This window comes from Protopterus annectens, chromosome 3.part0 (assembly GCF_019279795.1).
Source record: "Protopterus annectens isolate FY-2018-M chromosome 3.part0, PAN1.0, whole genome shotgun sequence".
Lineage (NCBI taxonomy): Eukaryota > Metazoa > Chordata > Ceratodontiformes > Protopteridae > Protopterus > Protopterus annectens.
In genome coordinates, this window is record NC_056731.1 from 639,927,815 (window position 1) to 639,954,795 (window position 26,981).

Here is a 26,981-nt window from a genome sequence, read left to right on the forward strand (position 1 = left end):
TAAAAAGCCTGTGGTGTCAGCATTCTCAGGATCTAGAAGCAATGCTTCCTATCATTCCTTGTCTACGCCTAGAGTTCCTTTGGTGGGCAGAGGTCTGCCACCAAAACAAGAGACTACCATTCACCCTACTCCCTGCTGCCCAAACCCTAACAACAGATGCATCAGACTATGCATGGGGGTGGGGGTGGGGGGGCACCTGGCAGAGAAGTGCATTCAGGGCAAATGGAACCCAATTCAAATGCACCTTCACATCAATCATAAAGAAATGCTAGCTGTACAGAATGCTCTGACAGCCTTTAAGGACCACATTCTTCCAGGACAATTAATGGTAAAGACGGACAACACCACTGTTATGTGGTACATAAATAAGCAGGGGGTACACATTCTTACCCCCTGTGCAGACTAGCCATGGCATTGTGTAACACAGCCTTGAGCTACCAAGTACATCTACAAGCTCAATTCCTGCCAGGAAAACTAAATACACTGGCAGATGGACTAAGCAGAACCCTCATGGACCCACACAAGTGGAAACTGGAACCAAGGATTTTCAACATGTTGACAAGCAAATGGGGGAGCCCAGATATAGACCTTTTTGCCTTCCCCCAAAACTGTCAATTGGAAATTTTTTTATGCAATGACTCCCCACAGACAAGCTTGGAAAGTAGATGCTCTGTCCTTCAGCTGGAAAAACCTATCAGTTTTTGCCTTTCCTTTTCTGCCTCTGCTCTCCAAAGTACTACTAAAGATCAAACAAGATAAACCAAGGATGATTTTGATTGCACCAGCCTGGCCGTGCCAGCACTGGTACCCCCTCTTGCGTAGTGTGTCACTGTTGGCCCCATGGCACCCGCCTCAGACTCCTACCCTGCTGTCTCAGCAGGAGAACCAGATTCTGCACCCTCAGCTTCAAACATTGAACCTAGCAGCCTGGCTAATTACCTAAGCTCTCCTTTACCATCCCTCAGTAAACCAGTGATGGATGTCATTTTATCGAGGCAGGGAGGCCTAGTACTAGAAAATCTTATTCTGAGAAATGGAAAAGATTCTGAGCCTGGAACCAATCTCAAGTGATAAGCACAGCAGTGCCCAATTTACCTCAGATTTTACAATACTTAACTGAGATGCTTCACAAGGGTCTGTCTTTTTCCTCATTAAAAATTCATGCCTCAGCCATTTCAGCTCATTATAACACAGAACCTCCCCTCTTCTCTCTTCCACTGCTCAAGCAGTTCCTCAGAGGGGCCAAAAATATAAGACCACCCAGGAGAGCTCCAACTCCAGACTGGGACCTTAACTTTGTATTGGAGAAACTCACCCTTCCTCCTTTCGAGCCAGCTGCTACTGCAGATTTAAAATTCCTTTCTTTGAAAACAGTTTCCCTTTTAGCCAGCACTTCAGCAAGAAGGGTATCTGAATTACAGACCCTTATGGCAGTGGAGCCTTTCATCATCTTTCTTGTGGATAGGGTGTCCCTCAGGACCAATCCCTCTTTCATGCCAAAGGTGGTATTCAGTGTGGCCTTTAATCAGTCCATTCATTTTCCCACCTTTTTTTTCCTAATTCACAGAACAAAGGGGAATGGATACTGCACTCCTTAGATGTGCGCAGACAACTTGGAATCTACTTGGACAGGTCTAAACCTCAAAGGAAATCTAAACAACTGCTGGTGGCATTTGCTGTAGGGACAGAGGGGAAGGCTATTTCAAAGCGAACCATCTCCAAATGGATAGGCCATTGATTGCATTCAGTTCTGCTATAAGCACCATGGAAAACCTATCCCACAGGGGATCAGATCCCACTCAACCAAGGCTGCATCTACCTCTACAGCCTTTCTGAGAGGCAAACCTACCAGGGACATCCTAGAAGCTGCTACCTGGAGTTCTGTACATACTTTCTCCAAGCATTAACATTTGCCAATTTTCTCTAAATCCAGAGCTGGCTTTACCACTGCAGTTTTCAAGGGCCTTATAGCTGCTCCTAATGCTGTCTAAATTCCTCCGCCCATCATTAGCTTTGGGAAACTACCCAAATGTAATGACTGCAACAGTGAAACATGAAGGACATAGCACAGTTGTGTACACTTACCATAAATGTAGATGTTCGAGTGTATTCACTGTTGCAGTCCTGGTTACCCTTCCTGCAGCCCCCTGACTTTGTTTGACTGTACCTCTTCTCTCCTTTTCAATGCTTAGTAGCTTTTTGGTGTATTTGCTTTTTTGTTTGAGGTATAACCTTGTATATTTACAGATTTAATTGCTTCCCATTAGGGGTGCACCTGACATCTGGGGCAAGAAAAACTGATGTAATGACGTCGGCTGCATGTTTTATACCCCTGACGTCACGGAAGAAGAGACAGCAACCAACGCAGGACACAAGACTTTTTTAATCAGGCAGACTGAGGGCTACCTGCAAGCAGATAACCCAAATGTAATGACTGCAACAGTGAATACACTTGAACATCTACATTTATGGTAAGTGTACACAACTGTACTTTCTAAGCCATCCCTCTATGGCAAAAACTCTCAATGACTCCCTCTGCCTCCTCTGCCCTCTTTTCACTCACCAAAAACTAAGGGGAAGGCTCTCCCTCTTCAAAGAAAATTGGCTTTCTGTAACTATGAACCTATATTGTGTGGGAAGTAAGAAATTCACCCCGGGATCTCTTCTGTGACTCTGCTTGACAGGGGCACAGGAAAATAATTTTCTTGGGTGGTGAAAGCCAGGGTACCTTTTTAGCTAGGCTTATATAGGCCCTAGGGCCAATAGCCTAGTACCCACCTATGAACCTACCTATGAACAAAGGACCAATGGGTCTTAAAGATAATTTTTCAGGGATACAAATTCCCTTTCAACAAACATCCAATTCCAGTAGAGTACACAGATTTACTTCCAAATCAGTGGGCAGAGGCATTGAAAGAAGTCCAAACTTTTGTATCCCAAGGGGCAGTAAAACCAGTCCCCTCAGATCAAACAGGCAAAGGCTTTTATTCCAGACTATTCCTTGTTCGCAGATAAGAGGGCACTTGTCACCCCATCTTGGATTTCTCCATTCTGAACACCTCCCTGGTGGTCCCCAAATTCAAAATGCTGACTTTGCAGCAGCTACTGCCTATGCTGACAAAAAATGCCTGGTTAGTTACCCTAGACTTAAAAGATGCCTACCTCCACATCCCCATAAGGGAATCCTGCAGGAAATTCCTTTTCTTCAGAGCAGGCTCACAACACTTTCAGTTCTCTGCGCTACCCTTTGACTTATCTACTGCTCCCAGGGTATTCACCAAATCTTAGTCCCAGCCTTAGCCTTTTGCAGACAGAAAAATATACAGATTTACCCTTATCTGGACGACTGCCTTATTCAGACAGAGTGCAAAGAAAGGCTACTCAAGGACCTCCTCTTTGTCAAAACCCTCCTAACCTCCTTAGGGTACACCATCAACGAGAAGAAATCAAAGCATACACCCTCCAGAAAGATCATTTTCTTGGGAGCTCTGTTGGACACAGCATCCCAAATGGCCTTCCTGTCTCCAGAAAAGCAGAGCTTCCTGCCTCTCTACTTTACCCAGCTGGCTTCCAGAAGTCACCTCACTGCGAGGAAGATGTTCTTCGTGTTTCACTGTTGCAGTCATTACATTTGGGTAATCTGCTGGCAGGTTGCCCTCAGTCGGCCTGATTAACAAAGTCTTGGGTCCTGCGTCGGTTGCTGTCCCTTCTTCCATGACGTCAGGTCATCAGGGGTATAAAACATGCAGCCGACGCCATTACATCAGTCTTTCTTGCCACGTGGTGCCATAAGCAGTTTGCAAGTGCCGGTCGGCCCACTCCTGAAATTTTTGTTTTTGAGTTTCAGAACCAAAGTCTTCAACTAAAAAGCTAAGTACCCCGTTGGGGAAACTTTTTCTTGCTCTTTACCGATGTCAGTAAAAGTTAATAATTGCATTACTTGTGGAAAGCAAATACCTCATAAGAATTTTCAACATGTTGACGTGCAAATGGGGGAGTCCAGACATAGATCTTTTTGCTTCACCCCAGAACTATCAGTTGGACAAATTTTGCACAAGAACTCATCACAAAAAAGCCTGTAAAGTGGATGCTCTATCATTCAACTGGAAAAAGCCATCAGTCTATGCTTTTCCCCCTCTGTCTCTGCTCTCCAAAGTTCTTCTAAAAGTCAAACAGGACAAACCAAAAATGATTTTGATTGCTCCAGACTGGCCTCGCCAGCACTGGTACCCACTCCTGTGCAATGTGTCACACCTTCCACCGTGGCACGTGCCTCAGACACCTTACTTACTGTGTCAGCAGAACAACCAAATTCTGCACACTCTGCTCCAAACTTTGAATCTTGCAGCATGGCTAATCACTTAAATTCACCCTTAGCATCCCTCAGCAAACCTGTGATGGATGTCATTTTGAAGGCAAGAAGGCCTAGTACTAGAAAATCGTATGCTGACAAATGGAAAAGATTCTGTGCCTGGAATCAATCACAAGGGATAAGCACAGCAGTGCCCAGCATTCCTCAGATTTTACAATACTTAACTGAGATGCTTCACAAGGGCCTGTCCTTTTCTTCCATAAAAATCCATGCCTCAGCCATTTCAGCTCATTACAACACAGAACCTCCCTTCTTCTCTCATCCTGTGCTAAAGCAGTATCTCAGAGGGGCCAAAAACTTAAGACCACCCAGTAGAGCTCCACCCTTGCCTGAGACCTCAATTTTGTATTGGAAAAAGTCACTCTTCCTCCTTTTGAGCCAGCTGCTACTGCAGACTTAAATTTTCTCTCGTGGAAAACAGCTTTCCTTTTAGCAGTCACTTCAGCTAGAAGGATTTCTGAATTACAGGCCCTTATGGCAGTGGAGCCTTTCATTATTTTTCATGTGGACAGGGTGTCTCTCAGGACCATTCCATCCTTCATGCCTAAGGTTGTGTCCCGTATGGCCCTTAATCAGACCACTCATTTGCCAGCTTTCTTTCCCAAACCACAGAACAAGGGGGAGCGGATTCTGCATTCATTGAATGCACACAGACGACTTAGATTTTACTTAAACAGGACAAAATCTCTAGGAAAATCTGAACTACTACTGGTGGCTTTTGCTGCAGGGGCAGATGGAAAGGCTATTTCAAAGCAGACCATTTCCAAATGGATAAGCCATTGTATTCGTTTCTGCTATATGCTCCATGGTAAAACTGTCTCCCAGGGGATCAGATCTCATTCCACCAGGGCTGCATGTACTTCTACAGCCTTTCTCAGAGGTGTTCCTACCAGAGACATTCTAGAAGCTGCTACCTGGAGCTCAGTTCATACTTTCACCAAACATTACCATTTACCTTTCTTCTCTAAATCCAGAGCTGGCTTTGCCACTGCTGCCCTGCAGGGCTTTATAGCTGGTCCAAATGCTGTATAAATCCATCCTCCCAACCATAGCTTTGGGAATCTACCCAAATGTAATGACTGCAACAGTGAAACACGAAGAACATAGTACAGTTGTGTACACTTACCATAAATGTAGATGCTCGAGCGTATTCACTGTTGCAGTCCTGGTTACCCTCCCTCGAACCCCCTGGTTTTCTCTTACTATACCGCTACTTTACTTTACAATGCTTAAAAGCTATTTTGGTGTATTTGCTTTTGTTTGGAGATATATTTTTGTGTTTATAATTACTTAAATATTTTGCTCCCCATTTGGGGGGCACATGACATCAGGGGCAAGAAAAACTGATGTAATGGCATCGGCTGCATGTTTTATACCCCTGACGACCTGACGTCATGGAAGAAGGGACAGCAACCGAAGCAGGACCTAAGACTTTGTTAATCAGGCCGACTGAGGGCAACCTGCCAGCAGATTACCCAAATATAATGACTGCAACAGTGAATACACTTGGACATCTATATTTATGGTAAGTGTACACAACTGTACTTTCCTGCAAGCCTTGGGGTACATGGCATCTTGCATCCTTCAAATTCCTCTGGCCAGGCTTCACATGAAAAAACTTCAGTGGTTTCTAAAGAACCTTTGGTGTCAGCACTCTCAACCTGTATAGACCTCTCTCCCTCTGATTCCCTGTATAAGGGCCGAGTTTCTCTGGTGGGCAGGGGCCTGTGCCAAGAACAAGGGTCTTTCCTTCACTGTCCACCCAACCGGGCAGACCATTACCACAGATGATTCAGACATTGCTTGAGGCGCTCCCCTAGAAGGCAGGTGCACCCAAGGTCTTTGGGATGCCCAGCACCTTCCCTTACACATCAAACAAAAGGAAATGAAGGCAGTACAAAAGGCTCTGACATCCTTCAAACCCCATCTCAAGCCAGGGGCTCTCCTTATCAAAACAGACAACACCACAGTAATGTGGTACATCAACAAACAGGGAGGGACCCAATCTTTCCCTCTGTGCAGCTATCCATGAACCTGTGGCTGACAGCCTCTTCCATGAGATTACACCTAATAGCCCAATACCTACTAGGGATCGACAGCACCCTGGCAGACCACTTAAGCAGAAACTTACTGGACCCCCACGAATGGCAACTCCATAGAAAAATCTTTTTACAAGTCTGTCAGGAGTGGGGAACTCCAGAGGTGGATCTCTCTGCTTTGCATCTCAACCATCAGCTGAAAAAATTATGTACCAGGGAGTATCACCACCCAGCATGAAAGGTGGATACCTTGACCTTCCCTTGGAACTCCCTCTTTGTGTGCGCATTCCCTCCTCTGCCTCTTAATGCCAAGGTACTGATCAGAATAAGGGAGGAGACACCAGAGGTCATCCTCATTGCTCTAGATTGGTCCAGACAACATTGGTACCCCTTACTGCACAGCCTGACATTACAGGCTCCCAGGCAGCTTCCCCTTGTCTCAGACCTCTTGACTCAGGTGAGGAGGGGGAATGCTGCACCCAAACATGCAGACTGTCAAACTATCAGCATGGCTAATACTCTAAAGGCAAACAAGGGGCCCCTGTTAAGCAAACCGGTCGTAGATATTATCACAGAGGCCAGAAGACCCAGCACTAGAAAATCTTATGCAGGAAAATAATAAAGATTCTGCTTCTGGACCCAGTCCAGAAAGGACAGTACCTCACAACCTTCCATCCCTCTTATCCTGGACTACCTAGCGGAGCTACTTAGTAGTGGCCTCTCCTCTTCTATTAAAATCCACGCCTCAGCCATTTCAGCTCATTTTGATACAGATCATCCCCTGTTCTCCCATCCTTTGATTAAGCAATTCCTCAGAGGGGCTTCTAATATCAGACCTCCCAGAAGGCCACCCACACCAGCCTGGGACCTGAATTATGTTTTGGAAAAACTAACATTACCACCCTTCGAACCTGCTGCTTCAGCAGAACTAAGGTACCTCTCCTGGAAGACTGCTTTTCTACTAGTTATCCCCTCAGCCAGAACGGTTTCAGAACTTCATGCAGTGATGGCCATTGAGCCCTTCATCATTTTCCATGCAGACAGGGTCTCCCTGATGACTAATCCCTCCTTTATGCCCAAGGTGGTATCTAATGTGACTCACAACCAGGCCACACATCTACCCACCTTCTTTCCTAACCCTCAAAACAATGGGGAAAGAATTCTGCACTCACTAGATGTGCACATACAGCTCAGATACTATCTGGACCATACTAAACCATTCAGGAAAACAGACCAACTACTTTTTAGCTTTGTCCCAGGGGCAGAGGGGAAGCCCATTTCCAAGCATACCATTTCCAAATAGATTTCACACTGTATCAATTTCTGCTACAGATTACATGGGAAACCACCCCTTAAGTCTGTTAGTGTCCATTCCACTAGGGCAGCCTCCACTTTCACAGCATTCCTCAGAGGAGTTCCCACCAGGGTCATCTTGGAAGCTATCACTTGGACTTCTGTCCGTACCCGTACCTTTACCAAGCATTACCACCTACCTCTATTTTCTAAGGCTAGGGCACAGTTTGCCTCTGCAGTTCTGCAGGGCATGCTGACCCATTCCTAGGTCTCTTACTAATCCTAAAACCCCTCTCCTCAGCTTTAGGAATCCTCCCACAGGTGATGACTGCAACAGTGAAACATGAACATTGTACAGTTGTGTACACTTACCATAAATGTAGATGTTTGAGTGTGTTCACTTTTGCAGTCTTGGATGTTCTTTGTATTTCACTGTTGCAGTCATCACATTTGGGTTATCTGCATGCAGGTAGCCCTCAGTTTGCCTGATTATCAAAGTCTTGGGTCCTGCATCGGTTTCTGTCTCATCTTCCATGACGTCAGGTCATCAGGGGTATAAAGCATGCAGCCGACACCATTACGTCAGTCTTTCTTGCCGTGCGGTGCCAGAAGCAGAAGTAGTTCGCAAGTGCCGGTCGGCCAACTCCTGAAATTTTCGTTTTCGAGTTTTAGATCTGAAGTCTTAAACTAAGCTAAGTACCCCTTTGGGGATCCTTTTTCTTGCTCTAAACTGATGTCAGTAAAAGTTAACAATTGTATTTCTTGTGGAAAGCAAATACCTCATAAAGTTTTTCACTGGTACTGCATTCCTTGCCTAAACCCAGTCCATGACATACCTCGCTGTCAGTTTTGTGCCTTATTCAAACCTCAAACTATTCATCGTCTGTTCTTTTTCACATCTAATTATTTTGGTACTCGGTTCAATTATCCAGAAATAGCTTCGGTAAGCCACCCAACTACAGACATTCCGAAAAAACGCAAAGATAAATACAGAGACAGAACCACATAGGTCCAAAGCTGCAGACTACGCTTCTCCTTAGCTAGTCGCCAGTTCACCAGAACTCAGTGAGGCGCTTTTGCAGCCCCTGATACCCGCTACTTTAGATTCGCAGGCTCTACTGAGACCCATTCAGAGTCCAGTATGCTGCGAGATCCTTCTTCAACTGTGGAACCTGCGGATGTCTCTACCTTGGATCGGTCCGGAGCCGCTGTGCCGGCACTGGCTTCTGAGGGTGTATTCAGGCCTACTGACTGGCATATTAAACCGATGCCATCTTCTTCAAGGCCTAAAATTCGATCCATGCCTAGAAAACCGACGACCAGACCGCATGGTCAGGCACCTATGCCTAAAAAACAAATGATAAGAATGACTGAAGACCTTATTACTCTAATCAGCGGAAGCCACCCTTCTCCCTCTAAGAGACCTAAGACTGATTTTCCTTCTGATTCTTCTGATCAGGATTCTGAAGATGTTCTTCATCTCACATTGCTGCAGTCCTTACATATGGGTAGTCCGCTGTCCTCGGTCGGCCCGAATACCAAAGTATTAGGCTGACGTCGGTCAAGGCGCTTAAAACTGACATCAGGACGTCAGGGTACAAAAGCGCATGACCGACGTCATTTCCTCAGTCTTTTTTGCCGCATGGTCCGATGCAGAAGCAGCGTTGCAAGTGCCGTTCGGCGTTCTGAAATTTTTCAATTCGAGTTTCAGACCGAATCCAAGTTGGCTAAGTACCCGTTGGGGAATATTTTGGTTTTTTCTTGCCTCAGTGTTTTACGGATGTCAGAAAAAGTGAATAACTGTATTTCTTGTGGGAAACAGATACTGCATAGGGATTATCATTCTTTGTGTATTCCTTGTTTGGGGCCTGAGCACGACGTTGTTGGGTGTCGCTTTTGTGCTAGGTTCAATAAACGCACTATTGCGAAGGTTAGATTGTGCTAGGCTGGTCTTTGGGAAGCGGTGCAATTATAATATGCCGTCGGATTCTCCGGCCCGCTTCTCTAAGAAGCGCAAAGACAAAGCAGTTAAACCCAGGCAAGATGAGTCGTCCGTTCCGGACGCCGGTTCTTTAGAGGCTTCAGTGGAACCGGTGGTTCCGACGGAGACTTCTCTGGAGCCTCAGGGGGAGACTTTGATTTTGCAGGAGGTGGTCTCTCAGGAGGCAGGTCAGGCTGAAGGGGCTTCTCAAGTTACTGTAATCCCCTCCCTTCCTAGGGTGGTTAGGCCTTCTCCTTCTGTTTCCAAGGCTTCTCCCAGAGGCAGGCCAGTTTTAGCTTCTGTTGGTGTCACTCCTAGTTCAGCAGGGTCTGTGCCTAAGAAGCACATGCTTAAAATGGCAGAAGATTTGATTACTCTGATTAGAGGTTCTTTGCCCCCTCCTGATAAGAGGCCTAGGGTGGAGCCAGAGTTGGGAAGTTTTGAGCAGGCTTCGGATGTTTCAGAGTCTTCAGCTGAAGACTTGCAGGAGTACTCTCCTTATTCTGATTCTGATGCAGATGATTCCACTCCTTCTGCTTCTCCTCCAGAGGATTTTTCTTTTCAGAGACACTTCATTCTATGAGGGAACATTTTAAGTGGGAAGGTCAGGACTTCTCTGATTCTAGGAAAAGGCTTAGGGAGTTTTGCTGTTACCCCAGCATAGGCCCTTGGCTATACCCCTGTTCTGGATGTTGTGGAAGATGTGTTTGCAGAGGCTTCACTTAATCCTGATTCTCTGCCTCCTGCTTCTGTTAAACCGGATAGGTATTACAGGGTGCCTGAGGCTCATAAATATCTTTATAAGAGTCCTAGGGCGGACCCAGAAACTATTAGTCAGGGACCTAAGGGTGTCAAGGCCTCTGTTGTAAAAATCCGGTTCCTCTAGATAAAGAAGCCAGAGCTTTGGATAGATGGGGAAAGAAGGTCTATACATCTTCTACCTTAGCTATGAGGGCTTTGAATTGCCAGTTTCATATGTTGAAATATCAAAACTTTCTTCTTTCTCAATTGAAGTCTAAGGTGGATGCTCTGGCGGAAGGCATTGAGTGTAAAGAATTACAAGATTTGGTGCATGTCTCTGAACAGGTGTGTAAGCATTCATTACAGTGTGGTTTTGATGCTGTGCAGGCCTCATCTAGGGTGGCTGCCACTGGCTCAGTTCTTCGCAGGCACGCCTGGCTGAAGGATCAGAATTTATCTGACCATGTTAAGACAAGGATTTTGGATGCTCCTTTGCAGTCTGATGTGTTGTTTGGTTCACCTGTGGAGTCAGTCTTGAAGAAAATGGAAGACAAGGCTAAGTCTATGCAGGCTGTTAAAGATTTTTGCAAGTTCAGCCTCCAAGTTTAGTAGGAATTGGCCTGCTAAGGGGTGGACGTATCCTTCTTATGATTCTCAGTCTAGGGGTAGATCTAGGCGTGGTAGGGGCAGAGCTCAGAGTTCTTTCAGGCCTAGAACAGGAGTTCACCTGCACAATCTTCGGTGAGGGCAGGGGCCAGTCCTTTCGTAAACAGGCCCAATGACCTACTTTTCAGCTGCCAGATCCTTCTTGCCTGGCAGCACCTTTGGGAGGAAGGTTAGCACTCTTCAAGGAAAATTGGATGTTGATTACCCAAGACAAATGGGTATTGGATATCATACACCAGGGTTACAAGTTTTATTTCCATACCTTGCCTCCTTTCAAAGGCATGCCGGACGTTCCTCCTCAGCAAAGACTAGAGGCTCGCAAACAAATTTCTCTACTACTTCAAATAGGAGCCATACAACCGGTCCCTCTGCCAGAAGTGGGCCTAGGATTTTATTCTCGCCTGTTTCTAGTACCAAAGAAAGGAAACACGTGGAGACCAATTTTGGATTTATCTATCCTCAACACATATCTGGACATTCCCAAGTTCAAAATGTTGACGTTACAACAGCTTTTACCTCTGCTGGGCAAAGATCACTGGATGGTGACTCTGGATCTCAAGGAGGCTTACCTTCATGTTCCTGTCAGACCCAGTTGCAGGAAGTATCTGCGTTTTCGGGCTGGGACTTCACATTATCAGTTCTCTGCATTGCCCTTTGGCTTATCTACTGCGCCCAGAGTGTTCACGAAGGTTCTGGCTCCAGTGGTAGCTTTCTTCAGGCTAAGAGGAATACAGATCTATCCTTATTTGGACGATTGCCTGATTCTGGCCCAAGAAAAGGACAAACTTCTTCTTCATTTACAGTATGTGATGGCAGTGTTAAGATGCCTGGGGTATTCTGTGAACGAAATAGTCCAGTCTAGTACCCTCTCAGGACATGTGCTTTCTGGGTGTGAGACTGAATACAGCATCCCAGATGGCCTTTTTGACCCCGGACAAACAAAAGAATCTTTCTCTTTACTTCCACCAGTTGTCTCGTCAGTCCAGGCTGACTGCAAGGACAGTCCTTCAAGCCTTGGGGTTCATGGCATCTTGTATTCTGGTACTTCCCAATGCCAAACTGCATATGAGGAAGCTACAATGGTATCTCAAGAATGTATGGACACAGCACTGCCAAGATTTGGACACTGTCATTCAGATAATACCTTGCATTCAAAAGGAATTTTTGTGGTGGGCTCAGGAATGTCACCTAAACAAGGGACTCTCTGTGACCCGGCCAGAGGCGAGTCAGATTTTAACGACAGATGCCTCAGACAAAGCTTGGGGAGCTCATCTAAATGGAAAATGGGTACAAGACACGTGGCCTGCCAGACTTCAACATCTACATATCAACTTGAAGGAGATGTTAGCAGTCCAATTTGCATTGATAGCTTTCAAGGATTTACTTCTTCCAGGGCAGGTGTCGATTCAAACAGACAACACAACTGTCATGTGGTACATCAACAAGCAAGGGGGAACGCATTCTTATCCTCTATGCAGACAAGCAATGATTTTGTGGGAGACTGCTCTCAGTTTACAGCTAAATCTTCAGGCAAGGTTTCTGCCAGGAGCACAGAACTCCTTAGCAGATGTGTTGAGCAGACAAATTATGGATCCCCACGGGTGGAAATTGGATCCTCATGTATTTCAGAGATTGACAGTGTTATGGGGAACTCCAGACATAGATCTGTTCGCTTCTCCACTAAATTACCAGCTGCCAAAGTTTTGCACAAAAGGTTTCATCCCACAGCTTGGAAAGTGGATGCTCTCTCATTCAATTGGAGCAATCTTCACGTGTATGCCTTTCCACCTCTGCCTCTCCTCCCAAAGGTACTGCTGAAGGTCAGACAGGACAAGCCAAACATGATTTTAATAGCTCCAGATTGGCCTCGACAGCACTGGTACCCATTACTGAGAAGTCTGGTACAGGAGCCTCCATGGCCTTTGCCTTGATTCCTCACCTGCTGTCTCAGGAGAACAGTCATTTACTCAATGTCAAACTTCATTCTCTACATCTGACAGCCTGGCATATTCTGTTTTAAACCCTGGAGGGTCTCAGCTTCCACAACAAGTTTTGAATGTTATTTTGGAGGCCAGAAGGCCTAGTACAAGGAAAGTTTACGCAGATAAATGGAGGAGATTTTTATTTTGGAGAACAGCAAAGGACTTTGATGTTTCTAAACCTAATTTAAGTGTTGCGCTTCAATACCTTACTGAGTTATTGGACAAAGGTTTGTCCTTCTCCTCTATAAAGGTTCATGCTGCAGCAATTTCTGCTCACTATGACTGTGACCCACCATTATTTTCTCAGCCTTTGTTTAAGCAATTCCTTAGAGGGGCAAAGAATATAAGACCCCCACGTAGAGCTCCTACTCCTGCTTGGGATCTCAATTTTGTGTTGGAGAAACTCACTCTACAACCTTTTGAGCCTGCAGCATCGGCAGAGTTGAAATATTTATCATGGAAGACTGCTTTTTTGTTGGCCATTACCTCTGCGAGAAGGGTTTCTGAATTACAGGCCCTTATGGCAGTTGAGCCTTTCTTAATTTTCCACAAGGATAGGGTGTCTTTGCGTACTAACCCTTCTTTTATGCCTTAAGTGGTTTCTAGTGTGGCTTTAAACCAAACTATTCATTTGCCTACTTTTTATGCAAACCCCCAAAATAAAGGGGAAAGGATTTTGCACACTTTGGATATACACAGACAGTTGCGATATTATTTGAGCAGAACTAAAGGGTTCAGGCAGTCTCAGCAGTTGTTTGTTTCTTTTGCTTTGGGTTCTCAGGGCAAACCTGTTTCAAAACAAACTATTTCTAAGTGGATTGGTTTTGTATTGCTTTCTGTTATTCCCATCATGGTAAGGAGATTCCAGCTGGGATTAGGCCTCATTCCACTAGGGCTACTGCCACTTCTACAGCTTTTTTAAGGGGGGTGGCTACTAAAGATATTTTGGAAGCAGCTACTTGGAGTTCAGTGCATACTTTCTCTAAGCATTACCACCTTCCTCTTTACTCTAAATCTAGGGCTGGATTTGCCACTGCAATTTTACAGGGCATGTTGGCAGCTCCTAATGCTTTATAGTTTGCCATCCTCCCTTACCTCTGCTTTGGGATTCTACCCATATGTAAGGACTGCAGCAATGTGAGATGAAGAACATAGTACAGTTTTGTACCTACCATAAATGTAGATGTTCAAGATCCACATTGCTGCAGTCCAATACCTCCCTCCTTCCCTCTGTTGTTGAAGGTGGTGGTGTGGTTTGTGTTGTACATAGTGTAAATATGGTTAGTGCACGGGTGGTTGGTTAGTTTTTGCTGGTTTTTGGCTGTGGCCTTTCTTGTTAGGGCCTTCTGACATCTGGGGCAAGAAAAGACTGAGGAAATGACGTCGGTCATGCGCTTTTGTACCCTGACGTCCTGATGTCAGTTTTAAGCGCCTTGACCGACGTCAGCCTAATACTTTGGTATTCGGGCCGACCGAGGACAGCGGACTACCCATATGTAAGGATTGCAGCAATGTGGATCTTCGAACATCTACATTTATGGTAGGTACAAAACTGTACTTTTCTGTTTTCTCTGATGACCAGGAGTTGCCCTTATCTACCTGTGAGGATTCTGATGCAGAGGACTCCATTCCTTCTGCTTCCCCTCCAGAGGATTTCTCTTTTGGTGAAACCTTGCTTACTCTTAGGGAGCATTTCCACTGGGAAAGCCAGGATTACTCTGACTCCAAAAAGAGGTTTAGGGAATTCTTACTCTTACCTCAACACAGGCCTTTAGCCATCTCTCCTGTACTGGACTTTGTAGACGATGCCTTTTTGGAATCTAGCCTGGTGCCTGACTCTTTTTACCTCCAGCTCCCAGAAAACCTTACTGGTATTACATGGTAGTCCAAATAATGTTCTTTGCTATGCCTCAGACTCACCAAACAGCCGAAAAATAAGTACAATGAAAGAAAAGGTGAGACTCCGCTGGATGTTCCACTGCTTTATTAAAATACACAAAAAGTTGTATCCAAAACTGGTAAGAAACTCCAACAAAATGAATATCCACTGACAAGCGCTTTCGGGTTAAAACCCTTCATCAGATCACATACTAAAGACACTTCCTGATATTTAAAATACATGTCAACCAATGAGAGTTAGTAAAAAGCCTGCCTTTTCTGCAAGGCTGGTTTTAAAGGTACACAGTCATTTAAGCCCGGAGTTCTGTGGGCCATCAATTCCAAAATCCATTTAGACTCCATAGATTCAGTTAATAGTTTAACATCACCCCCCCTATTGTTCATGACAACATTAACCACTGCTTTGAATTTAAAATTATTTGTGGGGTGGGTCTCAATATGCTTATATAAAGCATTATGTGCATCTTTATTCCTAATTGAGGACATATGATAGATATTACATGGTACCTGACTCTCACAGGTTCCTCTTTAAGAATCCTACTGCGGATCCTGAGACCATTTCACAGGGACCCAAAGGCATTAAGTATACTACTGCCAAAAACCCTACCCCCTCTGATAGAGATTCCAGGGCCCTGGATAGATGGGGTAAGAAGGTATACACTTCTGCTACTTTGGCCATTAGGGCCTTAAACTGCCAGTTTCATATGTTAAAGTATCAGCAGCATATTACTGGACTGCTTAAACAGAAAATGATGTTGTTTCCTGACTGTGCTGAAAATAAGGAATTACAGGATTTAATTAATTCTGCTGAGGAGGTTGGAAAGCATACTTTGCAATGTGGTTTTAATTCATTAGAGGCATCTTGCAGGGCTGCTGTCACTGGGTCTGTACCTAGATGGCATGCTTGGCTTAAGGAGCAATCCTTGCCAGATCATGTTAAAGCTAAATTATTGGATGCTTCCTTAAACCAAGACCACCTGTTTGGCAACAAAGCAGAAGAAGGACTTAAAAAGATGGAGGAAAAAACTAAATCTATGCAGACTGTTAGATTTCCTGCAAGTTCAGCCTCCCAGATTTAGTAGGCATTGGCCTTCTAAGAATTTGTCCTTTCCTGCCTCTTCCAGGCCTTCTCAGTCCAAACCCAGAACCAGCAGAACACCCAGGCTTCAGTCCCAACGTACTCACAGGCCTACGCAGTGGGGGGCTCTCACTTCCAAAGCTAGGAGTAGTAAGACACCCCTGTGGTAAACTGATGCAATGACTTAACTTTAAACTTTCTAAGCCCTGCTCAACTGACTGTTCCTTTAGGGGGAAAGATCACCTTGTATGCAAGAAACTGGGAACTTATTACCCGAGCCAAACGTGTTTTAAATATAGTTTCCCAAGGATACAGATTCCACTTCCACTCCTTTCCAATCCCAAACGGTTGGCTAGACCTTCCACCAAATCAGATGGTAGAGGCTCAAAAACAAGTTCTCTCTCTTCTAAGCATCAGGGCTATTCAGCCTGTACCAGAAGAAGAATGGGGACAAGGCTTCTACTCAAGACTTTTCCTGGTACCCTGAAAAGACCATTCCTGGCGTCCTATCCTGGACCTGTCTATCCTAAATACTTTTTTGGAAATCCCAAAATGAAAAATGCTAAATCTGCATCAGCTGCTTCCCATGCTAGGCAGAAATGCCTGGTTGGCAACACTAGATTTAAAGGAAGCCTACCTGCACATCCCAATAATGGAATCTTGCAGAAGATACCTACGCTTCAGAGCAGGCTACATGCACTATTAGTTGTCTGCACTGCCCTTTGGCTTATCTACTGCGCCCAGGGTATTCACAAAGTGCCTAGCTCCAGTCATTACATTTTGCAGGCAAAGAAATATTTAAATATATCCATACCTGGACGATTGTCTAATTCAGGCAGAATGCCAGGACATACTTCTGAATCATCTGGCATTTGTGAGGAAATTACTAACTTCTGTGGGGTACACTATAAATGAAAAGAAAGCACATCTAGTACCCTGCCAACAAATTGTATTCCTGGGAGCAAGCTTGAATACAACTTCCCAGATGGTCTACCTCACGCCAGAGAAACAAGTTCATTTGACAGCCTACTTCAAACTACTGGCCACAAAGACCCAGCTATCTGCAAGGAAAATACTGCAAGCCCTTGGTTCATGGCCTCTTGCATTCTACTAGCTCCATATGCAAGACTGCATATGAGGAAATTACAGTGGTATCTAAAAAGCCTAAGGTGTCAGCATTCTCAGGACCTAGAATCAATGATTCATATCATACCTTGTCTAAAGATAGAGTTCCTTTGGTGGGCAGAGGCCTGCCACCAAAACAAGGGACTGCCATTCACTCTACCCCCTGCCACCCAAACCCTAACAGATGCATCAGACTATGCATAGGGGGCTCACCTGGCAGGGCAGTGCATTCAGGGCAAATGGAACCAAAGTCAAATGCACCTGCATATCAAGCAAAAAGAAATGTTAGCTGTACAGAATGTTCTGACAGCCTTCAAGGACCATATTTTTCCAGGACAAATATTGGTAAAGACTAACAACACCACGGTTATGTGGTACATAAACAAGCAGGGGGGAACCCACTCATACCCTCTGCAGACTAGCCATGACTGTGTGGAACACAGCCCTGGGCTACCAAGTGCAACTACAAGCTCAGTTACTGCCAGGCAAGCTAAATACACTGGCAGACGACCTAAGCAGAAATCTCATGGACCCACACGAGTGGAAACTGGAACCAAAGATATTCAGCATGTTGAGAAACAAATGGTGGAGCCCAGAGAAGAACCTGTTTACCTCCCCTCTGAACTACCAAATTGGACAAATTCTGCACAAGGACTCCCCATAGACAAGCTTGGAAAGTGGATGCCCTGTCCTTCACCTGGAAAAACCTATCAGTTTATGCCTTCCCTCCCCTCTGCCTCTCCTCTACAACGTGCTACTAAAGATCAAACAGGACAAACCAAGGACAATACTGATTGCACCAGACTGGCCACACCAACACTGGGTTACCCCCTCTTGCGCTGTGTCACTGCTGGAACCATGGCACCTGCCTCAGACCCCTGACCTGCTGTCACAGCAGGAGGGCCAGATTCTGCACCCACATCTTCAAACCCTGAACCTGGCAGCCTGGCTAATTACCTGATCTCTCCGTTACCATCCCTCAGTAAGCAAGTGATGGATGTCATTCTGGAGGCAAGCAGGCCTAGTACTCGAAAATCTTATGCCTAATATTCTTCAATACTTAACTGAGATGCTTCACAAGGGCCTTTCCTTTTCTTCCATCAAAATTCATGCCTCGGCCATTTCAGCACATTATAATACAGAGCCACCCCTCTTCTCTCATTCACTGCTGAAGCAATTCCTCAGAGGGGCGAAAAACCTAAAACCACCCAGGAGAGCCCCTACTCTAGCCAGGGACCTTAACTTTGTATTGGGAAAAGCTCACTTTGCCTCCCTTTGAGCCAGCTGCAAATGCAGAGTTGAAATTCCTTTCATGGAAAAAAGCCTTCCTTCTAGCCATCACTTCAGCAAGAAGGGTGTCGGAATTGCAGGCCCTCATGGCAGTGGTGCCTTTCATCATATTTCATGCGGACAGGGTGTCCATCAGGACCAACCCTTCATTTATGCCCAAGGTGGTATCCAGTGTGGCCCTTAATCAGTCCATTCATTTGCCAACCTTCTTTTCTAATCCAAACAATGGGGAACAAATACTGCACTCCTTGGACGTGAACAGACAACTTAGATTTTCCTTGGACAGGGCTAAGCCTCTTAGGAAATCTGAACAGCTACTGGTGGCATTTGCTGCAGGAGAAGAGGGGAAGGCCATTTCAAATCAAACCAATCTAAGTGGATAGGCCATTGCATTCATTTGTGCTATAAGCACCATGGAAAACCTACCCCACAGGGGATAAGACCTCATTCCACCAGGGCTGCATCTACCTCTACAGTCTTTCTCAGAGGTGTCCTTACCAGGGACATCCTAGAAGCTGTTACCTGGAGTTCTGTTCATATCTTCACCAAGCGCTACCACTAGCCAGTTTTCTCTAAATCCAGAGATGGCTTTGCCACTGCAGTCTTGCTGGGCCTTATAGCTGGTCCTAATGCTATCTAATTTCCTCCTCCCATCCTTAGTTTTGGGGAATCTACCCAAATGTGACGACTACAACAGTGAAACACGAAGAACATAGTACAGTTGTGTACACTTACCACAAGTGTAGATGTTCGAGTGTATTCACTGTTGCAGTCCTGGTTACCCTCCCTCCACCCCCCTGACTGCTATTGACTATACGTGTATTCTTGCTTACTATGCTTAAAGCTTTCTGGTGTATTTGCTTTTTTTGGAGGTGTAAACTTGTATATAATTGCTTCCCTTTGTGGGGGCACCCGACATATGGGGCAAGAAAAACTGATGTAATGGCATCGGCTTGCATGCCTTATTTCCCTGATGTCCTGACGTCATGGAAGATGAGACAATAACCGATGCAGGACCCAAGACTTTGATAATCAGGCCAACTGAGGGCTACCTGCAAGCAGATAACCCAAATATGATGACTGCAACAGTGAATACACTCGAACATCTACATTTATGGTAAGTGTACAAAACTGTATTTTTTTTCATCCCTGTGCTGCACAGGGTATCAACAATGTGATAATTGTGTGCTGATATAAGGAATCACTCAGATTTTTTTCATTCTTTAATTTTTTTCCAAGGGTTGTACTGCTCACTCGTCTAATTTTGGCAAGAAATTAAAAGGTCTTACGAAAGTGCTGGTAGGCATTCATTAAAAAAAAAAATAACACAATGACACAGGAAGTCCCAAAGAATGCAGAACCCCCCCCCCCCCCCCCAAACTAAGGACTGTCAGATAAGTCAGAATGAGTGCATAGGCTACCCCCCCCCCTTGGCAGTACCTTATCCATTCCATAGGGTTACAGTTGGCAGTGGGAAGAAACCCCTCCTTTACAAGGAAGTATTCTACATCCACCAGACCAAGCCCCTCTGTTTCCTCCTATCTTACAACCCATCCTTTCTCTGGAGGTAAAAGAAACAGAGTTTTATTTAAGAATGTATCCGGTGCCAAAGAAAGAAAAAGCCTGGAGACCAGGTGTTCTTCTTGTTTCACTGTTGCAGTCATCACACTTGGGTTTTCTGCCTCACTGTTGCAGTCATAACACTTGGGTTTTTTGCCTGCAGGTAGCCCTCAGTTGGCACGAATACCAGAGATTTCTGCGTTGGATGCTTTCGCCTCTTCCATGACATCAGGTCGTCAGGGGTATAAAACATGCAGCCAATCCCATTACATCAGCTTTTCTTGCTGAGCGGGAGCCCAAAGCAGAAGCAGTTCGCAAGTGCCTGTCGGCCACTACCTGAAATTTTCATTTTTCGAGTTTCAAACCTGATGTCTTCTAAAGCTAAGTACCCCGTTGGGGATCCTTTTTTCTTGTTCTTACCGATGTCAGAAAAATATAACAGTTGTCTTGCCTGTAGAAAGCAAATACCTCACAGAGATTTTCATTCTTACTGCGTCACCCGTTTAGGGCCAGACCACGACGTTCCTCACTGTCAGTTTTGTCTGGAGGCAATGCCCGAACTATTTGTCGCTGGGCTATCGCTAATATCTTTCGCTCTTGTTCTCCGTATTGGCTTCGATAAGCCATCCGACTATCTTTCTTCCAAAAAAAGTAAGGATAAAGACAGACAGACTGCATAGGTCCAAAACTGCCGATGATGCTTCCGTTAAGCTAGTTGGTGCGTTCGCAGCCCCTGATACACGCTTGTACAGATTCACAGGCCTTTACTGAGACCCATTCAGAGTCCGGTATGCCGCGAGATGCTTCTTCGACTTTGGAATCTGCGGATGTCTCTACCTTGGATGGGTCAGGAGCCGCTGTGCAGGCACCGGCTTCTGAGGGTGTATTCAGATCTTCTGATGTTCGTATTGAACTGACTACTTTATTTCTGACTAAAACTACCAAGTTTTTCAGGCCCAGAGTTCGCACTACGCCTAGGAAACCGATGACCAAAGCGCATTCTCAAGCTCCCATGCCACGGAAACAAATGCTTGGGATGGCTGAAGACCTTATTACTTTAATTAGGGGAAGCCAGCCTTCCTCCTCTAAAAGACAAAGAATTGATTTTCCTTCTGATTCTACAGACCATGAGTCCGATGACTGTGATCCCTCTGATTACCAGGAAATACCCATATCTACCTATGAGGATTCAAATGCTGAGGATTCCATTCCAGTTCAGAGGACTTTTCTTTTGGTGAAACGTTGCATACCTTAAGAGAACATTTCCGCTGGGAATGCCAGGACTTACCTACAGTCCAAAAAGAGACTCAGAGAATTTTTAGACTTGCCTCAACACAGGCCTTTAGCTATACCCCCTGTCCTGGATATTGTAGATGATGTCTTCATGGAATCCAGTCTTTCCCCTGATACTTTACCACCAGCTCCTAGAAAGCCTGACCGGTACTAGAGAGTACCTGACTCTCACAAATGTCTCTCTAAAATTCCCACTGCGGATCCAGAGAACATTTCCCAGGGAACCTAAAGGTATTACAGCAAAAAACCCAACCCTTCGGGCAGGGATTCTAGTGCTTTAGACATATGGAGTAAGAAGGTGTATACCCCTGCTACTCTTGCCATCAGGGCTTTAAATTGCCAGTTTCACATGTTGAAGTACCAGCAGCATATTATGGAACTAATTAAACAAAAAATGTTGTTGATTCCTGGTTGTACAGAAAATAAAGATTTACAAGAGTTAATGCATTCTGCAAACCAAGTTAGTAAACATACTTTGCAGTGTGGTTTTGATGCCTTAGAAGCATCTTGCAGGGCTGTCGTCACTGGGTCTGTACTGAGAAGGCATGCTTGGCTGAAGGAACAAATCTTGCCAGACCATGTTAAAGCAAAATTACTAGATGCTCCATTAAATCAAGAATGGTTGTTTGGCATAAAAGCAGAAGTTGTTCTTAAAAAGATGGAGGAAAAAGCTAAATCTATGCAATTTGTTAAATATTTTGTCCAGGTACAGCCTCCTAGATTCAGTAGGCATTGGCCTTCTAAAAACTGGTCCTTTCCAGTCCCTCGCAGACCTTCTCGGTCCAAACCCAGGGGCAACAGACCACCAAGACTACAGTCTCAGGGTATGCAGAGATCTAAACAGTGGAGTGCTCCCACCTCAATAATAGGGAGTGGTAAGCCACCCCCTTATGGAAAAAGTTCACAATGACTTGTCTGTCATCCTTTCCAGCCATGCCCAAGTACTTGCACTCCTAGGAGGAAAACTCGCCCTGCATGCAAAAAACTGGAAGTACATTAACCAGGACCGATGGGTCCTAAACATTGTATCCCAGGGATACAGATTCTACTTCCACTCACTGCTAACCCCAAGCGGTTTGCCAGACCTTCCTCCAAACCAGTGGGCAGAGGCTCAAAAGCAAGTACTTTCTCTTCTCAGTATCAGGGCTATTCAACCTGTTCCAGTAGAGCAAAGGGGACAGGGTTTCTACTCCAGACTGTTCCTGGTGCCCAGAAAAGAGAGTTCTTGGTGCCCTCTCCTGGATCTGTCCATTCTAAACACCTTCCTGGTGGTCCCAAAATTCAAAATGCTTACACTCCCAACACCTGCTTCCAATGCTAGCCAAGGACTCCTGGCTGGTCACTCTAGACTTAAAAGAAGCTAATCTGCACATCTCCATAAGGGAATCTTGCAGGCAATATCTACGATGTTCTTCGTGTTTCACTGTTGCAGTCATTACATTTGGGTAATCCTGCTGATAGGTTGCCCTCAGTCGGCCTGAATTCCAAAGTCCCGGGTCCTGCGTCGGCTGCTGTCACCCCTTCCCTGATGTCAGGTCGTCAGGGGTATAAAAGAAGCAGCTGACCCCATTTTCTTTAGTCTTTCTTGCCGCGTGGTGCCCGAAGCAGAAGTAGCTCGGAAGTGCCAGTCGGCAGACTCCTGAGATTTTCGTGTTCGAGTTTCAGATCCATAGTCTTCAATAAAGCTAAGTACCCCATTGGGGAAACTTTTGTCTTGCTCCAGACCAATGTCAGAAAAAGTAAATAATTGTATTTCTTGTGGAAAGCAAATACCTCATAAGGATTTTCATTCTTACTGTATTCCTTGCCTAGGCCCTGATCACAACGTTTCTGGTTGTCGGTTTTGTGCTACATTTAACCAACTCACTATTAAGCGTCGGTATGATTTTGCTTTAAATTATTTTGGACGCCGGTTTAATTATCCAGAAATGTCATCAGATAGCCATCCGACTACCGGAGTTCACAAAAAACGCAAAGAAAAGGAGAGAGATAGACAACCAAGGCCCAAAACCAACAACTAAGCTTCTCCTAAGCCAGTTGCCGGTTCTCAGTGAGGCGCTTTCACAGCCCCTGACGCCCGCTACTTTAGCATCGCAGGCCGTTACCGACTCCCACGTGGAGTCAGCCATGCCGCTGGAAACTCAAGGTATTGGAGCCTCGGATACTATTCCTTCAGATGGGTTCGGAGCCGCTTGAGCAGGCACCGGCTTCTGAGAGTGTATTCAGACCTAAACATCTTTACATTAAACCAACTTCAGCTTCAAATGCAAAGACTAAAGCACCTTCTAAAGCAAAGAAACAAACTCAAGAGCCACGTGGTCAGGCCTTTATGCCCAAAAAACAGATGCTGAAAATGGCCGAAGCCTTGATTACCTTGATCAGGCGTTCTCATCCCCCTCCTGATAAGAGGCCTAGGCAAGAGACTGACTTTGAATCTTCAGATCAGGTTTCCATTTCTTCTGATTCCTCTTCTGATCAGAAATATTCTCTTCCCCCCTATGAGGATTCTCATGCTGAAGAATCTTTACCTTCAGCTTCTCCTCCAGAGGACTATTCTTTTGGGGAAACCTTGCATACCATGATGGAGCATTTCCACTGGGAGAGCCAAGATTTTTCAGAATCTAAAAAGAGGCTCAGGGATTTCCTTTTACTACCTCAACACAGGCCACTAGCCATTCCACCTGTGTTAGACATTGTAGATGATGTGTTTTCGGAGTCTAGTCTTACCCCTGACTCCTTACCTCCAGCTCCTGTTAAGCCTGACAGATATTACAGGGTTCCTGACTCTCATAAATTCCCTTTTTAAAAACCCTGCTGCAGACCCAGAAACTATTTCTCAGGGTCCCAAAGGAGTTAAGGCTTCTGCTGCAAAAAACACTACCCCCTCTGACAGAGATTCTAGGACACTGGATAGATGGGGAAAAAAGGTTTACACATCTGCTACCTTGGGTATAAGGGCCTTAAAATGTCAGTTTCATATGCTCAAATATCAGCAACATGTCATGGCATTGCTTAAACAGAAAATGTCGTTATACTCTGAATGTGCAGAAAACAAGGATATGCAGGATTTATTGCATGCAGCTGAACAAGTTGGAAAGTATACTTTGCAATGTGGTTTTGATTCTTTGGAGGCCTCCTTCAGGGCCACAGTTACGGGCTCTAATTAGGAGGCATGCTTGGTTAAAGGAACAAAATCTGCCTGATCATGTCAAAATTAAATTATTAGATGCACCTTTACAGCATGATACTATGTTTGGTGTTGGGGCAGAAGAGGTGTTAAAGAAAATGGAGGACAAAGCTAAATCTTTGCAAACGGTCAAAGATTTTTTACAAGTACAGCCACCTAGGTTTAGTAGACACTGGCCAACAAACAACTGGTCCTTTCCTGTGTCAGACCTCAAAGGGGTAGATCCCGACGCCCTAGAGGCAGATCCCAGGCGCAAAGTTCATACAGGTCAAAGTAGCGGGGTGCTTCTACCTCCAAAGTTGGAGAAGACAAATCACAGCCTTACAGGAAACAGTCCCAATGACTTCCCCCTGCCTGCACCAAGCACTTATCTCCTGGCAGCCTCAAAATTTGCACATTATAACCCAGGACAAATGGGTTCTAAATATCATGTCACAAGGCTACAAGTTCCATTTCCATATCCTGCCAAAGGCAAACGGCTGGCCAGATCTGCCAAAAAATCAATGGGTAGAGGCACAAAAACAAGTCTCATCCCTCAAGGAAATGGGTGCTATTCAACAAGTACCAGAGCAAGGACAAGGATTTTACTCGACTGTTCTTGGTACCCAGAAAGGACAAGGCCTGGAGGCCAGTACTGGACCTATCTATTCTGAACACATTCCTGGATATACCAAAATTCAAGATGTTGACTTTGCAGGAGCTTCTGCCCATGCTGGGCAAGAACGCTTGGCTTGTGACTTTAGACCTAAAAGAGGCATACCTGCATGTCCCAATCAGACAAATATAGGTTCATAGGTTCATACTAGGCTATCTGCCGTAGGGCATTTATAAGCCTAGCCAGAATGTGTTTGGCTTTCGCCACCCATTTTAAATTTATTTTGCTATGCCCTTTTTCGAGGTTAGTATACTGTGCCTCTGTCTAACAGTGACACAGAAGTGATACCCAGGGTAAACCTACGATCTCCCATCCACTCATCAAAGTTCCTCTTGAAGAGAGTCAATGAGGGACTCTGCCTAACCTGGACTGGGATTTTATTCCAGAGTGAAGGGAGCCTCTGGGTTATGAATCTGTCCCTCCAGCATGTCCTATTTATTTCAGTGCTGAGGTTCAAGTCTCTCGAGCGTGTAGCTCGATGGGATTTGGATTTTCTGAGGTGCAGCATGTCCATTAATTCCGGATTGGACATGGCTTTATACGTCAGGCACAGATCGCCTCTGAACAGGCGGTATGCCACTGAGTAGAGCTGGAGTTTCTTTAACCAGGCAGCATATGGCATCTGTTTGAGCCCTTTGATCCTCTTGGTGAGGTACTTTTGGGATCTTTCCAGTTGCTGCAGGTGTCTGGTAAGGTACATCCCAAAAGGGGCATTGTACTCAATTATGGGCCTGATGAGGGATGAGTAAAGAGGCACGATGACGTCCCCTGATCTAGATGTGAATCCCTTCATGATTAGGTGGGCTATATAAAATGTTTTTCTAACCACTTTGGCCACGTGGTTGTCAAATGAGAGATTGCTATCAACTTGGGTCCCCAGGTCCCTAATTACTTCTTCTGTACTTAATGGATTACCACCTATGTGGTAATTTGTGGGCACTTTGTTTTTGCCAAAGGGGATGACTATACACTTTTTGGCATTTAGCTTGAGGCCATGGCACTGGCACCAGTTGTCTGTTTCTATGAGGCCCTTTTGGAGGATGCTTGTGTCGGCTGGAGAGTTGATTATGGCGCCCAGTTTGCAGTCATCTGCGAACCTGGTCGGCCACAGTCCTTCCATGTTGTCCTGTACCTCCGAGAAATATATACCGAACAAGAGAGGTCCCAGGACTGAGCCTTGTGGGACACCACTTGTAACTGGTTTGGAGTCTGACATGGCTCCAGCAATTCTAACCATGTGGGTTCTGTCCTTGAGCCAGTTTGCAATCCATCTAGTGACATAGGGGTGTATATTTAAGCTGGTGAGCTTATCTGTAATGCCCGAGTGGGGTATTGTATCGAAGGCTTTTGCGAGGTCCAGGTAGGCTGTGTGGACCACCTTCCCCTCGTCAATGGCCTTGGTGACTGTTTCAGAGAAATCAACTAGGTTTAAGAGGCAGGATCTGCCCTTAACAAAGCCGAACTGGGTAGGATCCAGTGTTTGTAGGTCCCCAATATCTTTATTTATGAGGACCATGATGATCCTTTCCATAGCTTTGCAGACCAAGCTAGTCAGGCTTATGGGGCGATAGTTTCCAGGATCCGTTGAGGCACCACCTTTATGGAGAGGGACCACTGTTGCTGTACGCCACTCTCTGGGCACATATCCTGTAGTAAGGCTGAGATTGAACAGTAGTTTTATGTTTGGGTTTAGCTCTTCTTGGAGTTCATGTAGGATGCAGCCCGGGACACCGTCTGGTCCCATTGATGCTGTGTTTTTTGCTTTGGAGAGGGCGGCTCTTACCTGAGCATCTGAGATGTCAGGGGGGCAGCACTCTGCT

The 26,981-nt window shown here is 45.3% G+C and overlaps 1 protein-coding gene across 1 annotated transcript in view; it reads left to right on the forward strand.

The window, feature by feature from the left end:
* Nucleotides 1–26,981, forward strand: part of LOC122796893 (msx2-interacting protein-like) — an 868,075-nt gene that overhangs the window by 784,158 nt on the left and 56,936 nt on the right. The gene's annotated exons all lie outside the window — the stretch shown is intronic.